General features: G+C 44.3%; 1 protein-coding gene across 9 annotated transcripts in view; it reads right to left on the reverse strand.

Annotated features, from left to right (window-relative positions):
* TNC (tenascin C) overlaps positions 1-14,455 on the reverse strand; it is a 99,608-nt gene extending 85,153 nt beyond the window's left edge. For 2 of the 9 annotated variants that reach the window (XM_075560387.1, XM_075560386.1), the window contains exon 1: positions 14,176-14,452. The gene's annotated coding sequence lies outside the window, so the exon portion shown is untranslated. Of the gene's footprint in view, positions 1-14,175 lie in introns of all 9 variants that reach the window. The other 7 variants (XM_075560384.1, XM_075560383.1, XM_075560385.1 and 4 more) reach the window with 7 other exon arrangements.
* Positions 14,456-14,767: the final 312 nt, after the last annotated feature.

The following is a 14,767-nucleotide window of genomic DNA, read 5'->3' on the forward strand; positions in this document are numbered from 1 at the left end:
TGGTCTACCTGACTTACAAACTGCGGCTGGAAGACCGAGGAGCGGTGCAAAGAGCCCCTCTTTAGGTTAGCAGTGGAGTACAAACCATTGGCAACACCTAGGGGAGTAACGGAGCACCTATTACAAGTCTGTGATGGGCATGAAGCCTAAGATAAAGGTTCTTGCACAATTACACTACAAACAGGAAAAATTAACCTTATGCTGTGCACGGCTTTCTATAGATGCCAATGAATTATGGCACCAAGATGATGAGCTAGGAAGCATTGTTTCTATTTTACTATTAGCAAAGTTGAAGTCACAGAATGAATTCTCCACTTGGTAATAAACTGAATCAGAATGAATAATCCTGTCATATTTCCAAGTGCTCCTTCTGTTACATCAAGTTATCTTTCAAAGCAATGTATTGTTCATGCCAAAGAATTAATATTTCTGCAATTAAAAAATCAAGAGGAAATCCAATATTTCTGATGGATGGTTGATGGATGGATTTCAAAGCATGGGACGAGTGGGTAGGGTGGTACACATGGTTATTTTACTACCCGTTTTAAACCCAAGGGAGGGAACAATGCCAAATGTGCTGACATATTTTTATGCCTCAGGGAAATCTTTAAGGATCCCAGAGAAACTCCTACCCTCCTCCAATCTAGAATAGAGAGAAGGTTAGTAGGTGAGATGATAAAGTGAGAAGTAGCTGGGAGGGGAGGTTAAATCCATTCTTTCTCAGGAAAAAATGGGAGAGGATCTCATTCTAGGTACTATATTTTAAAAAAAGTATGGCTTCTAAAATGTTAGTCAAGATATGAAGGCATTTAAGAAAGACTGGAAGTTATAACTTGTATTTCTTGAAACATGGATTTATATGAACAAACAAATGAAGGACAAAGAAGGACATCCTTTTTAGGGTCCAAACCAGAAACTAAACTCACTTACATTGAATAAATTCAGACCCATCATTCAGCATATGTCAAGAAACTTAGCTAGAGAACTATAAAGTCGGAGATAAACAAAGGCAGATAGAGAATGAATCCTGTAAATAAAGACTTTAAAAAGTCAGTCTTCTAAGCTTCCTTCAGATTTAGATTTAGGTATTGTATAGGGTGATAGAACTTACTAGTTATTTAATCTAAATGAACATTTATATTTTGCCTCAATCTTTATATATGTTTTAATTTAATATCGACATTTCTAGACTGTGATAAAGATCAGAAATTATGTATAATGGCAGTAATGCATGGAGTCACTGAACCAAAAAGAATTGGTCGACAATCAACCTTTTCAAGAGGTGACATTAGGATCAAGAACCAGTGTATTGAAGGAAGAAATCCAAGCTATGCCAAAAGCATTAGGAAAAGACAAAGGTCCAAGACCTGAAAAATGCCACTTGCAATATTTCAACAAATGGAAGCACTCACTGGTCTATACCAAGGATTTCGGAAGATATCTACCTGGCCAAGTGACTGGAAAAAACCCATAGTTGTGCTCAATTTTGAAGAATATTTTTGCGTGCGTAAATTATCAAACAATATCGCTAACGTCACATGCATGCAAAAGTTTGCGGGAGATAATTCAACAACAGTTGTAGCATATCAGCAAGAAGCTGTCAAAAATTCAAGTTGGATTTTGAAGAGCACAGAGAAGGAGGAATATTATTTTTGATTTCAGATAGATCTTGGCTGAAAGCAGAGAATACCAGAAAGATGTCTTTGTTTGTTTCTTGGGGGAGTGGAGTGGGTGGGCCTATTTATTAAGCAAACACATTTCGCTATGTGGATCACGACAAACTAGCAAAAACACTGTGGAGAATGGAATTCGAGAACCCTTAATCGTCTTCAGGGGAACCTGTACACAGATAAAAAGGCAGCCATTCAAACAGAACAAAGACATACTCTGTGATTTAAAGCTAGGAATGGCGGGCATCCAGGTTGGATCCTTTCAGCATTCTTTTTCCATACTTAGCCACCGTACTTATTCACTCTGGAAGGGGAGAAAACCCTCTGGGACAATGGATTACATGGAGAAGAACACGACATAACTAGAGGAAGGTTCATGAACAGCCTGTGGTAGGCAGACGATCATCTTGCTTGCTAAACAGTGAAGAGGATTTAAAGCACTTACTGATGCCAGTGAAATCCTGCACCACCTTATGGATTACACGTCCGTGTAAAGAAAACAGATATCTTCACTACATCATGATATTTAGAGAAAGGAGTGAAGTTGTCACGGATTTCATTTTACTGGAATCTACTACACTCAACACTTACGGAAGCGTCAGTCAAGAAATCAAAGGAGATTGTATTGGGCAAATCTACTGCCCAAGACCTTTATGAAATGTTGAAGAGCAAGAACCTCACTATCCAAACTAATGCATGCCTGCCCCAAGGCGTAGTCTTTTCAGTGGCCTCTTACACCTATGAATGTCAGACGATAAATAAGTAAGACCAAAGAAGAATTGATGCTTTTGAATTACAGTGTTGGTGAAGAGTATTTCAAATATCACGGGCAGTCAGAAGAACAAATTTATCTTTGAGGACGTACAGCCAAAATGCTCCTTAGAATCATGGATGGCAAAACTTCATCTCATGTACTTTGGACAATGTTATTAGGAAGGACCAGTCGCTAGGGAAGGACAGCATGCTTAGTAAAGTAGAAGGCCAATGGGTGGGGGGAGAGGGGGAAGGAAACCTTAAAAGAGATTTATTGATACAGTGGCTGGAACAATAGTCTCAAACATAACAACAATTTTGAGGGCGGCGAGGAGTGGGCAGCATTTCGCTCTGTTGCTAGGAGTTCGGGCCAACTGGGCAGCAACTAACAAGGACCACACCCTATAAACTAAGCACACTAACTAGCAGAGTTCAGCCATCATTTTTCTTTAATGAGCGCATAGTAAATACTTGAAGTTTTGTGAGCCAGTTACTATCCCAACTACTCAACTTTACCATCATCGTGAGAGTAGCCAAGCATAATACATAAATCAATTATCATGGCTGTAAAATTTTGTTTACAGGAAAAGCTGCCTGCCTATGCTGACTCTTGCTGAAATACTGTAGTTAGTTACTCAGCGGTGGCAGCTATGATTATAAAATCAAATATAGATTGAACTGGGTAAGAAGGGAATTAGCATTTTGTTGAGTACCTACTCTATACCTTATTTGTCAAAGGCCTTAGGCCAGTCCCTTTTTAATGCATGCTATTATTTAATCCTGGTGATGCTCCTGAGTAAGCATTGGACCACTAACTAGAAGATGAGCAGTTCAAACCATTCAGTGACTTCTCTGATATCGATCCCTTTAAATATTCATAGTCTTGGAAACCCATAGAGTGTCACCTTGAGTCATTGACAGTGTGCATTATTTATCCTGTCATTTGTCATGACAACCTAATGAGACCAGTTTTCTTATGACTCGTTAATAATGAAGTTGAAACTTAAAGAAATTCAGGGACTCTTCATAAGCAGAGTCATGTTTGCTCTCACGACACTGGGCCAACTCCTTCAAGCAATTTCCTGCAGTTCATATTAGGTGAGAATGGACTTGTACATCAGACAGTAAAGCAGTGCCTCAGCACATAGCTTTACTGTTTCTTAGATCCTTAGGCAGCTCTTTGGTGGCTGTACATGTCTATGCATAGAAATAAGCATAGAAGAGAGACCTCTTTTTCTTTCCTTGAATCTCTTGCCGAATCTCAAGTTCTATGCACTTCCACTTAGAGAACCCTGAAGCCAAGGTGCACTGTTTGCAAAAACTTACTAATTTCTGGGCAAATACTGGCAAATGCCCTTGGCTAAGTCAAGGTGGAGTTTCAGAATCTGCTGAAGCCTGGCTTTGGTCATTGCTGATGTCAGCAATCACTGTAGCTAATTATAGCTGCACCTTGCTCATCTCCACCTCTGAAGCTAAGTCTTCCTGCCCCGCGCGTGCCTGTTTTGGGCCATTGGGACTTAAACAAAATTCCAAACTTTTTAATTGTCAAATAAGTCACATATCATACACTTCAAGAGTTCCGTCATGTTAAGAAGAGTTGGGCAATCATCACCACAATCAATTTCAGGCCTGTACGAAATATATTGTATACTGTAAATCTAGATGGGTGAACCAATGATGGCGAGGAAGTCCAAATCCCTTTAAAGTCTACAAAGCGGTGCAGGCCAGGGAAGAATTTCTCCAGATTGTGTTCCAAGGTGGTGTTGGGTAGCTTCGTGTGGAAAGAGGGTACTTGTGTTTGAATACGTTTAGGGCTATTGGATAAAACAAAGGCAAATCCTTTAATTCCTGCAGGACTTCTCAGTTGTGCCAGATTGTGCACTCTTTGACCCCAAACCTTGCACTGACCTCTAATCACACTGAGAATAAAATTCAACTTCCTTTCTACCTACAGAACTCAGTTCCTCATTTTCTTCCTATCTCTGCTCCGAGGTCATCCTCATGCCCATTCTGTCTAAAATGCATTACAACCACAACTCTTCCCTTATAGCTGAGTATCTCTTCTTGGTTACTATCACGTCCTGAAATGGAATTATTTGGTTGTTTTTTATTGCTTATCTTTCCCTTGCCTACCTTATTTGCTACTGTGTCTCTAGTCTACAGTGCTATGGGTTTAATGGACGCATGAGCTCTGAATGTCCCCAAATAGAACTCGGTGCCAATTGTTCCTGAGATGTAGTCAATTCCTTACTGGGGCTCTTCTAGCCACAACCCCTTTGTGATGTATCATAAAATTCTAGCCTGTATGCTTGGGGTCAGAGCCCATTTGGGAGAGCATTCTCTAGAACAGATTAAGGTAGGCTGCATCCTGCCCTTCCACTTTGGTAGAGGGCATAACTCATCTCACTGTCCTTTGTGTCCTGGGGTATGGTCTGCGGAAAGACCAAAAGCACAACTCCATCTCCAAAAAGTCTTCCTTTTGGTGACCCTGGGTTCCTGATTTAGTGTAGATTGAAGCAAGTAGACTTGCTTTGGGTTTTGGACAATTTTGGCTCTGGCTCTGGCCCCTGTATTTGGTTTGTTTCTGCTAGACTTTTGGTTCTTAGGACTTGCGTTGCTGTCTATGGGCTGTCCTGATTTCACTGGCGTCCACGCCCTTGTGGATGAGGAGGATCCGGCAGGCAGGCAGCTATCTGAACTTTGGATTTGGGATTTAGCAGCACACACAGTCCATGAACAGTTTCCTTAAAGTTTTATGAGTTCTGTGAGATGTTGTAGTGAATTATACAACCCAGGAACACGAGGGAACCTACTAAGAGGAAGGATTTTGGTTAACATTGGGGGAAATGGCGTGGTATATATAACATCTTGGAAAAGTTGAACATTTGAGACATCTTTCCCTGCTTGATACTCTCAAGTTCACTGCCATTGAGTCATTTCTGACTCAGAGCAAACTATTGGGCAGAGTGGAACTACCCTGTGGCTTTCTGAGACTGTAAATCCTTATGAGAAGAGGTTGTTGGTTTTGAACTGCCAGCTTTGCTATTAGAAACCCAGTGGGACTAGTCTGGTATTAATTCCTCCAAAGGAATTAGTATCACATTACTTCATACTTATTTGATCCTTTTAGGGGGTATCTCAAGAGGACATTCTCCAACAGGACATATTTTTAGAAAGTTCTGTATCTAGAGAGACTTTTTAACCTAGGTGTTGGGCTACTAATGGCGAGATTCACAGTTCAAACCCACCAGTTGAGTAAGGTAAGATAGGTCTGCTATTGTGTCTCTGGTCTTCAGTAGTGTGTGTTTAATGGATGGATGAGCTCTGAACTTCCAAAAATAGAACTTGGTGCCAATTGTTCTTGCGACGTAGTCAATTACTTACTAGGGCTCTTCTAGCCACAACCCCCTTTGTGATGTATTGTAAATTCTAGCCTAGACAGCAGAGAAACTGTCTGCTACTGTAAAAATTCCAGGCTTGGAAATTCTTCATTGGGTCGGTCTGAGTTGGAACCGAATGGATGACAGTGGCTTTGGTTTGGGTTTATATTTTATGAAATATTTTCTTTCATTATTTTGCCTATAATAGGAGGAAAACAAGGGTTAGAGGATTTAAATAACTTGGTCAAGACCATGCAACCAAATCAAAGCCCATTGCCACTGAGCTTCTTCTGACTCACAGGGCATCTATAGAACAGAGTCAAACTGCCCCATAATGTTTCCAAAGCTCTCATCATTTGAAAGAAGACTGCCACATCTTCCTCCCATTGAGTAGCGGATGGCTTTGAACCACTGAGCGTTTGGTTAGCATGCTGAGTGTTCTACCCCCTGCACCATCAGAGCTCCTATAAGATGACACCAAGAGTAAATCTCTGTTGGACCCAGAACCATGATGACAAAGCCACTTTCTTAACCATTATTCGATCATTCCCCTGGGCTTGGAATTCATCCCTGACCTGAGAGAGAGAGAGAGCAGGTTGGCTCTGTCCCTTTCGCAAGCCCCTTCCTTCCTCTTCACTGGATCTGGACTAATTCCTTGTTTTGTTTTACCGAGTGTCAGCTATCTTTGGTGACTCAGCCTTAAATCCCCAAGCAGACCTCCTCTGTCCTTGGTACTGGTGTTTCAAACTCCAGAGCCAAGCATGTTTTGATCCCGGAGCCATCTCTGCCAATAAGGGGATTCCTGGACATCTCTGTCCCGAGACGGCTTCCTGTCCCATGGCTGAGTTGGCTTCCTTCAGTCATATGTCATGACATCACTCTGCACTGTCATGAACTTAGATGACGATTCATGAAAGCAGCTTCAAACTCAAGGTTTTCTGGACAAATGTTGAGTAAGTCCAAATTTGTGGACACAGTCAGTACTCTTATTAGTTATTGAAGATTCATGTCACTCTGGTTGTGCTTGGCTTCAGGTCTTGATAAACTAAATGCAATTCTCCATCTTGAATGATAAAGGTGTCAATAGAGAAAAAGATGGGGTGGGGTGAGATGAAAGAAAGGGGAGTCTAATATAATGGAAGAGGAGGTGCCTGGAGTGAATGTTGAAAGGAGAAAATAAGTAACTGAAAGGCAAAGGGAAGGGAGACGTAGGCAAGAAGATACGGAACACCCAAACATATAAGAAGCATAAAATCATTGATGTGGACAGCCTGACTGATACCTGAAGTACAGAAACTGTTTGAAGAGCAAGAGCCAGATCATGGAAAACCTGGAATGCCAAGCTGGGAATATGAATTGTTCCTGTAGGTGTAAGAGAACCATTTGAAAGGATTGAATGGGGAGGTGGATGGAATGTGGACTGAGTAGGAGCTGTTGTAGTGGTCCATCCGGGAGACGCCAATGTCTAAATTAGATGATGGGTGGCGTTTGGAGGCAGAGAACATCATTCTTTTTTTTTGCGAACATAATTCTAAGGCAATAGAGTCTACAAGATTTGGGATATGAAGATAATGAGGAAAAAAGATGTCTTGAAATACCACATTTTTATTTTCTGAAAGAAAATATTCATTCTGAAGCATTTTAGACTGTTCCTCGATTCCAAGAGCAAGAGTCAAAAGGCTTAGGATTTCACTGTGACATAATCGCCAACTGGCATGAGATCTTAGGAAGAGTCCTTCCTTCTCTCTGTCTGTTTCACTGTCTTTAAATGGAAAGAAAGTCAACCAGGTTAAAGGGATGGATGGGCAGTGCAGGCAACGGTGGGCTCAGACATAATAAGGACTATGAGGTTGGTGCAGGGCCAAGCAGTGCTTCGTCCTGTTGTGCACATAGTCGCTTTGAGTCAGAACCAACTTGATGGCACCTCACAACAACAATAACAACAATCCAGATCAGCAATCTGTACAACCCCACCTCCCCGCCACCCCCCAGATCCTTATCGTCAAGTAAACTTTCACGAGGACGTTGAGTGTACAAGACAGACAAAAGTGGAAGGTGGAGTGAATGAAGTTTGAGGGACGAGTCTGGTTGGCCTCCCCATCATTCGATGGCAGCTTCCGAGTCATCTCTGAGGAGTTTATTTGAAATTGAGTCTGTGAGGCCATAGGCTACCTACTCAGGTATGGTTTGATCCTGAACCTATTCTTGGGTGAAGTAATTTGCACTCTCACAGACCTCTATGATAGCTCCTTGTTTGAAGTTCACCATTAGGAAGTGACTCATTGTGTTCATCATTTCCTGCTCGATCTCACTACCCTCCAGCATGCAATACCTCCTCGGCAAAGTAGCCTCCTCCTCTCTAGCCTCGTTCTTCTTCTGGAATTTTCAAATTATACCCTAGTGACGGGTGACCTAGTGGGAAAAGCAGTCTTGGGAGGTAGCCACCAGTGTTTGCTTGTGCAAGTCCCTTAACCTTTCCACACTTCAGTTTTAGGAGGGAACTGGGGGATAACCGCAATAGCTACCACTTACAGAGTGCTTTGTGGGTATTGTTCTGTTTAATCATTGAGGTACAATTAGCTCTACTTTACATATAGGGAACCCCAGGCTGAAAAAATGAAATAGTTGCTGGGAGAATCTGAGAGCGATACACAGATCAGTATTTTGTGGTGTTCTAAATGCATATATCTTGCATGTGAATGCTCCCATAAGCCACACAATACAGCTCAAAAGCAGAGTACATCGCGCTATTGATCCATTTCTTTGGGACACAGGATAATGTTTCCCACTATAACTTACTTATCCCTATAGAAGGATGCGAGATTTTGAGAGGAAAGATTCAGTAGACAGAGATTCAATAGACACACTTTGGCATGCGGTCTATTGGGGCTGGGAAGCCCATCATGGAGCAGGGAAGGGAAGCAGGGACCTGAGGAGGGGAATGTAACCCTTCATCAGAGCGAGCTAGACATCACTCAGGCAGCACTTCCGTACTGAGAGACTCTGCTTCACTTCTCAGACGGGTAGACAGGATCCAGTGGGGGGTGTGCACTGCACTCAGGATCAGACTTAAACCCTAATCATGGACCTAGAGTTCCTGCTGGGAAGTCCCAGCTGAAAGAGCACGTTGCAGATGGCAGACACGGCTGTCATGGTGAAGCGATAAGCACCACCCAGATGACAACCATCTGCCTCTTTCTTGGCTTTGCTGTCTCTCTCTCGTCGGAAGATGAACACAATAATTACGGAGCTGAGCAAGACTTGCTTCCTCTAATAGCTGTGACCACTTTCTTGGCCTTTGGAGCTGCGTTTGAGTTCTGGCTCCACTAATCAACATATTTTCTGTGTGCTACTGACAAGCTGCTTAAACTTTTCTGCCCTCAGTCTCCCCATTTGTAAACTGGAGTCAATTAAACTTACATGGTTGATGATTAAATCACATAAAGCCTCTACACTACTCGGGAAATGATAGGTATTATGATTAGTGCCTATGTCCTTGCTTACTTAACTTTTTGGACGTGTTCATTTAAAAGTTACTTTAAAAGTTGCTGCCATTGTGGCTGACTGGTTAGGTGTCGTATTGCTGACTTCAGGTCAGTAGTTCAAATCCATCATCATCTCAGTGGGAGAAAGATCAGCTTTCTACTCCTGTAAAGAGTTTCAGTCTCTGATACCCACAGGGGACGTCCTACCCTGTCCTGCAGGGTCTCTATGAGTCAGATTCGACTCAAGGGCAATGAGGGTTTTTTTTCATTTTAAAGTTAAACTCATTCACTGCTGTTGAATCAATTCTGAGTCATGGTGACTCAGAAAGACAGGATAGAACTGCCCACCACATGGGTTCCTAAGACCAAAACTGTTTATGAGAATAAAAAGCCTCATCTTTCTCCCGAGGAGCCGCTGATAGCTTCAAACCGCTAAACTTGTGGTCAGCAGCCCAATGTCTAAAGGTTATCAGCAACCAATTCTCCTCTAGGATAAGACTCATCAAGGGTCTATTTTGAGAGCCCAGGAATTGCCTTCAGCTCCGGGCATAGGGTGTTTGGGTAGCGTTGAGACCAACCAAAGCCATGTGAGTTGCCATGGGTGCACAATTAAGCTTCTGAGAACTTCAGACAGTTGCGAGAACTAGGCATGAGATTATTATTATTTTTAAAATTACCTAATAAAAGGATTTAAAAAAAATACACGTGGCAGGGGTTTTCCATTTGGGCTCTGCTTTAAACCTGGGCATTTTTCTTTAATTGAATTACGGAGAGTCAAATTGAGCAATGATTGTGTTGGATTTTGGATTGTTGCTAAGGAGAAGCTAGAAATATGAGACAGGGAACAGGGAATAGAAAAAGCAAAAGCAGTTCTAGGTTCAAGGGCACAGCGGATAAAAGTCTGGTCGTCAAGGTTAGACTCAAGTAGGTAGGCATATGTGTTTTTCTCCCCCCAAGAGTCCCAAGGACTACGGCCCCTTTATAGTAAGTAAGGTCACTACTGCCGATTGCATTGGATACGATTATGCCCCAGAATTGGTGGGAGGTTAACTTCGCCCCACCTTTGAGGGGGCTTCCTCCTCGGTGGAAACCTTCATCTGGTGTTTGTCCCACATGGTGAAGGGCTTCAGACTGGTCTGGGATTAGCTTTCAGGTGAGTCCCTGTGATCTTCTCAAAGAGAGAGCCGACTGAACCATATCATTTCTGTAGCTTGGCAGAATTTTTGGCTGGAAGCCAAGACCATTTCCCCTTTGTCCTGGGATTCCCTGCCCTAGGCTAGGACATGCTGATTGCATTTTCTCTCCTCATCAGTTCTTTTAAGACCAGATGCACACTTTGTTCAGCTCGGCTTGCTTGAGGAGAAGGTTCAGGTGTGGCCCTGCTTTCTCAGGCAGAGCTCCCAGTCATCTTGGTGCTTACTTACTATTCTGGGGGGTGAAAGCCACCAGAACAATGACCCAACTGCTGCCTCTAGTTTCAAGCCCCATCTCCTGGGATTGAAACGTGAACTTCTCTGCTTCTAGGCAGGGAATTGCATCACCATGAGCTGACCTTTCTAAATATCGGGGAAAATGACACTTTTCCAAGGGTAGTCTGTAAAACCAATAGACACCCATGCCAGTCGTCAAGGACTGCTCTTGGTCAGTGTCTCTACCATGGTCCTGAAAGATACCATTCGACGTGTTAGTTGCCATCCATTAGCCTGAGACAAGACAAGAGAGCGGAAGGGACATTAAGGTTTTAGTCGGAAAGCTTGGATTCAAAGCCAACTCTGCACCTCACTTATGGGATGACTTCAGATCAGTCACTTAACCTCATTGGGCCTTAAAGTCTCTATCCAGAAAATGGATATGGTAATCTTTAATTATCATGAGAATCATATGTGAAACCATCAGCAAAGAAATCAAAGGTCTCAGATCGTCTATGTGAAACAGAGCTTCCAATAATAACTGTAATCGTGTATGTTTGCTGTTTTATCATCGCAAAGGAATTGTGCATTTGGAGCTAGCTAAGGGTTTGTTATTTACTTTCTACTTTTCAAACTGAAGTGGCTTGTGCTCTGCTATCGAGGGGCTTGTGTTCTGGGACAACTGGATTCTTTTCCGAAAGGAAATTGAAGGGAGGGGGAGAATAGTTGTTCTTCGTTCACTGTAAGCACGAGAAAGGGTAGGATTAGGGATATGTTTTTCATTCTCTCAAGTGGAATTCCCTTTCCAGATTCCGTTCTGGTTATATGATCAGGCTACTGCTGTATTTACGGGTGGCCACAGTCTGGCTAGAGGAGTGGATTTAGTCAGAAAGGAAGCGTTTTTCTTCAAAAGGCAACCCAAAAGCTAAACTATTTAGAGCGACGTGGCAGAGCACGTCTCTGAGCTGGTGGTCATCGGGATGTAGGTCCAGAAATTGGCTCCCTTGCTCCTGAGTTCTATGACTCTGGACAACCTATTCAATCTCTCTGATCTTCAAGCCTTCTTTTTGTTGAATAGGTCTCGTCCATGCCTCGCATGTTGATGACACTTTGTGAGAATCGTGCCTGCCCTGTGGAGTTCATTCTCCATACACTTTGACTTGTGTTACAATTACCATGTTATTTTTTCAAAGGACCACTCATACTTGAAGTGCTTTAAACTTCCTACCCCGAGTCATGTCTACTGTGCGAGTTGGGAAATTACTCTTGCTCTCTTTAATGGTGAGGGCTATGGGGGGCAAATGTCTTTATCAACACGTAGGATTACCATCTGAGTACTCACTGTCCCGCGCCATGATTTTTAACTGTAATTTGTGACTATCAAGTTCCTGGACAATGTTTCATGTCGACCAAAGCAGCCCCAAATTTCACTGTGTCATATATGAGAGCTTCCCTCAGTTTCCTTTAGTGAGTTGCTAAATGTAAAAACCGAATTGTTTTAGAATGTTAATATTGAGCAAGTGCTGTAAATTGATAAGCAGGAAAACCACTTAGAGGCTCCATCTATTCAGCTCGTACCGAGACACAAGAAGCTGTGCGTTAGAGATTGTTATTCTCTTTGTGGGGATGACAAAAATCCAGGGCTGAAAGGGTTGGAACTTCCAAACCAGGGGGAAGACTATTGGTGGAGACGCAGAAGCTGGGGTCAAGCAGTCAGAGCAGACAGGGGATAAAGATCGGAAGACTCTTTAAAGACAATCGTGTTTGGCAACACATTTTTCAACTCTAACTCACTCCCCCATCCTAGCAAACCTGAGACTGCTCATACCATTCTCCTTTCTCTAGTCTGCTTGCTGAAGTGAGTAAGACCAGAGTACACCAACATGCACGAATGGCAAAGGCTCAGGTGCTCCACTGTCCGCTCCTTTATTTGCCCTGAACAACCCTCTCGGCAGACCCGAGCTGTGTGCTTGCCACCATGCAGGGCACAGCGGCCAACAGGTGGCTGGGGTGGGCAGCAGTGTGTATGTTTACAGCACATATGGTGAAGCTCCATCAAACCAGTGTGGGGGGTGGGGCTGGGGTGGGGGGAGTTCACAAAACTATGAGAGAGACAGATTCATTTTCCTTCAGTCAGGGAGGGCTCCAGGTTCTGCGCTCTCTCTCTCTCTCTCTCTCTCTCTCTCTCTCCAGAAAGCTAGACAGTTTTCTCAAAGTCCTTGGCAGCATCACACTTTAGCCAAGAGCTTTAGAATCTGCAAATGCCCAGACTCAAAGCTTCATGACTTTCTGGAGGCAGGCCTAACATTTATATCCACCCCCAGGCTGTTACCTTCTCTCTAGACCTGTGCCGACATGACCTCTTGCTTGTTAAAATAGCCAACTTTCTGACCTGCCAGCCTAGGGAGACACTCCCAGACCAGGTGAGATAGAAAGCCAGTGGCAGGGAACTCGCAAGAAACAATTTGTTATGGGTTCGGGGGCCCCCTCAGCCACTGCCAGGTTGATGGCAGGTTTCAGAAATGACAGTGAGCATCCAATGTCCCAGGGATTGAGAGTTACCTCTGCCAGCCACGTTATAGCTCATTTTCTCACCATGACCTCAGAAGCTAGTGTCCCATTTTAGAGAAGTAGAAACTCAGGTTCAGAGAGGTGCTGTGTGTGTGTGTGTGTGTGTGTGTGTGTGTTGGTGGGAGTAGGAGAGAAGGGAGGAGGTACTAGGTTTCCACAAGCTTCAACTTTGAGCTCTCAGTCCCAGTACAACCTGTTGACACAGAGGAACCCATGCTTTCTCTGCCCAGTTTATTGACCCATGGGAACACCCCCAGCCCGGAGGAAAGGTAGTCCTCAAGTCTTTTAGCTTTCAGAGGGAGGTGCCCATCTGCGAGAAAAGGGCGACTGCAGGCTCCAAGCGTTGCAGACACCAAGCACACATGTTGTGAATCAAGAGGGGTCCATGTGGAGTCCCCTTGGCCCGAAGAATTGAAACAGGTGCCCACCAGCGCCCCCACCCCAGGTCATCTGTACTTGTTCATCTCCCTATCAAGCCTGTGGTTACAGGGTCTCTGACGGGGCTGCAAGGAGAGGATGCATACAAGGAGAAACACAGACCTCGTTGGAAACGCTAAGGTATGGGCTGTATAGCCCGAGAGTGAAAAATCCAGGCGTCAACTCAGCTTTCCATCTTTACCCCCTCAAACCCCAAAGATTCACAGGTGAATCAGCCAGGTAGGGAAGAAGCCACAGAGGAAAACTTACACAACGTCCCATCCAAGCACGATCATTCATATAGGTAAACACACACACACACACACACACACACGATGTTTGGATAGGGCAAACAGATCGAGCAAGGTGTATTCCATAGAGCTATCTGTCCCCTTTTGCCGGCAGATAAGAAAAAGCAACTGCGTTTTCCTTGGACAGCACCTGGGACAAGAGGACTGCCCACAGTGGGATCATCATGATCTTTACTCACCTTTCCGGAGGTAGGAAGCTTAGATCCTCCAGGCAGCCGGCTCCATGGGGCACGTACCTGGGAATGAGCGGCAGCAGGGTGGCCACATGCGCTGTCCTGGGTCACACCACGAAGCGCTGTCTTTGTGCCCGCCGCCCAGAGAGGCTTGTGACAGTAGGCAGGCTGTGGCCAGCGCAGCCAGCTTTGGCGGGCTTATATAGCGAGCGCCTTCCTCTGTAACGGGACGCCTCGCCTCCAGATCTCCTTTTCCACTTTTTCAGTTGGTGAATTAAAGGAACAGCCCTCCCGGCGGAATCCGGTTAGCTCATGAAAGACGCACTCGCTCTTTGCCAGGAAAGGAACTCATTTGCATACAATTTATGGCCCAAAGTCGGAATACGCCCCCCTCCCCCACATCCCGCCCCCATCTCTTCCCTAGCATGCAGGGGGGTTTTTGCTTTGCTCCCCAAACGGGGTTTTTGATCCCGAGACGGAAGCCCCCGCGAGCCCCCCTGGTGGAGGATCGGTGGCTTTGGCTCCGCCGCTAGGGCAGGCTGGAAACGCCACCGCCACCGGGGGCTCCCTGGCGCCTGGCTCTGGTAGCAGCTGCGCA

Source organism: Tenrec ecaudatus, chromosome 10, assembly GCF_050624435.1.
Source record: "Tenrec ecaudatus isolate mTenEca1 chromosome 10, mTenEca1.hap1, whole genome shotgun sequence".
Classification (NCBI taxonomy): domain Eukaryota; kingdom Metazoa; phylum Chordata; class Mammalia; order Afrosoricida; family Tenrecidae; genus Tenrec; species Tenrec ecaudatus.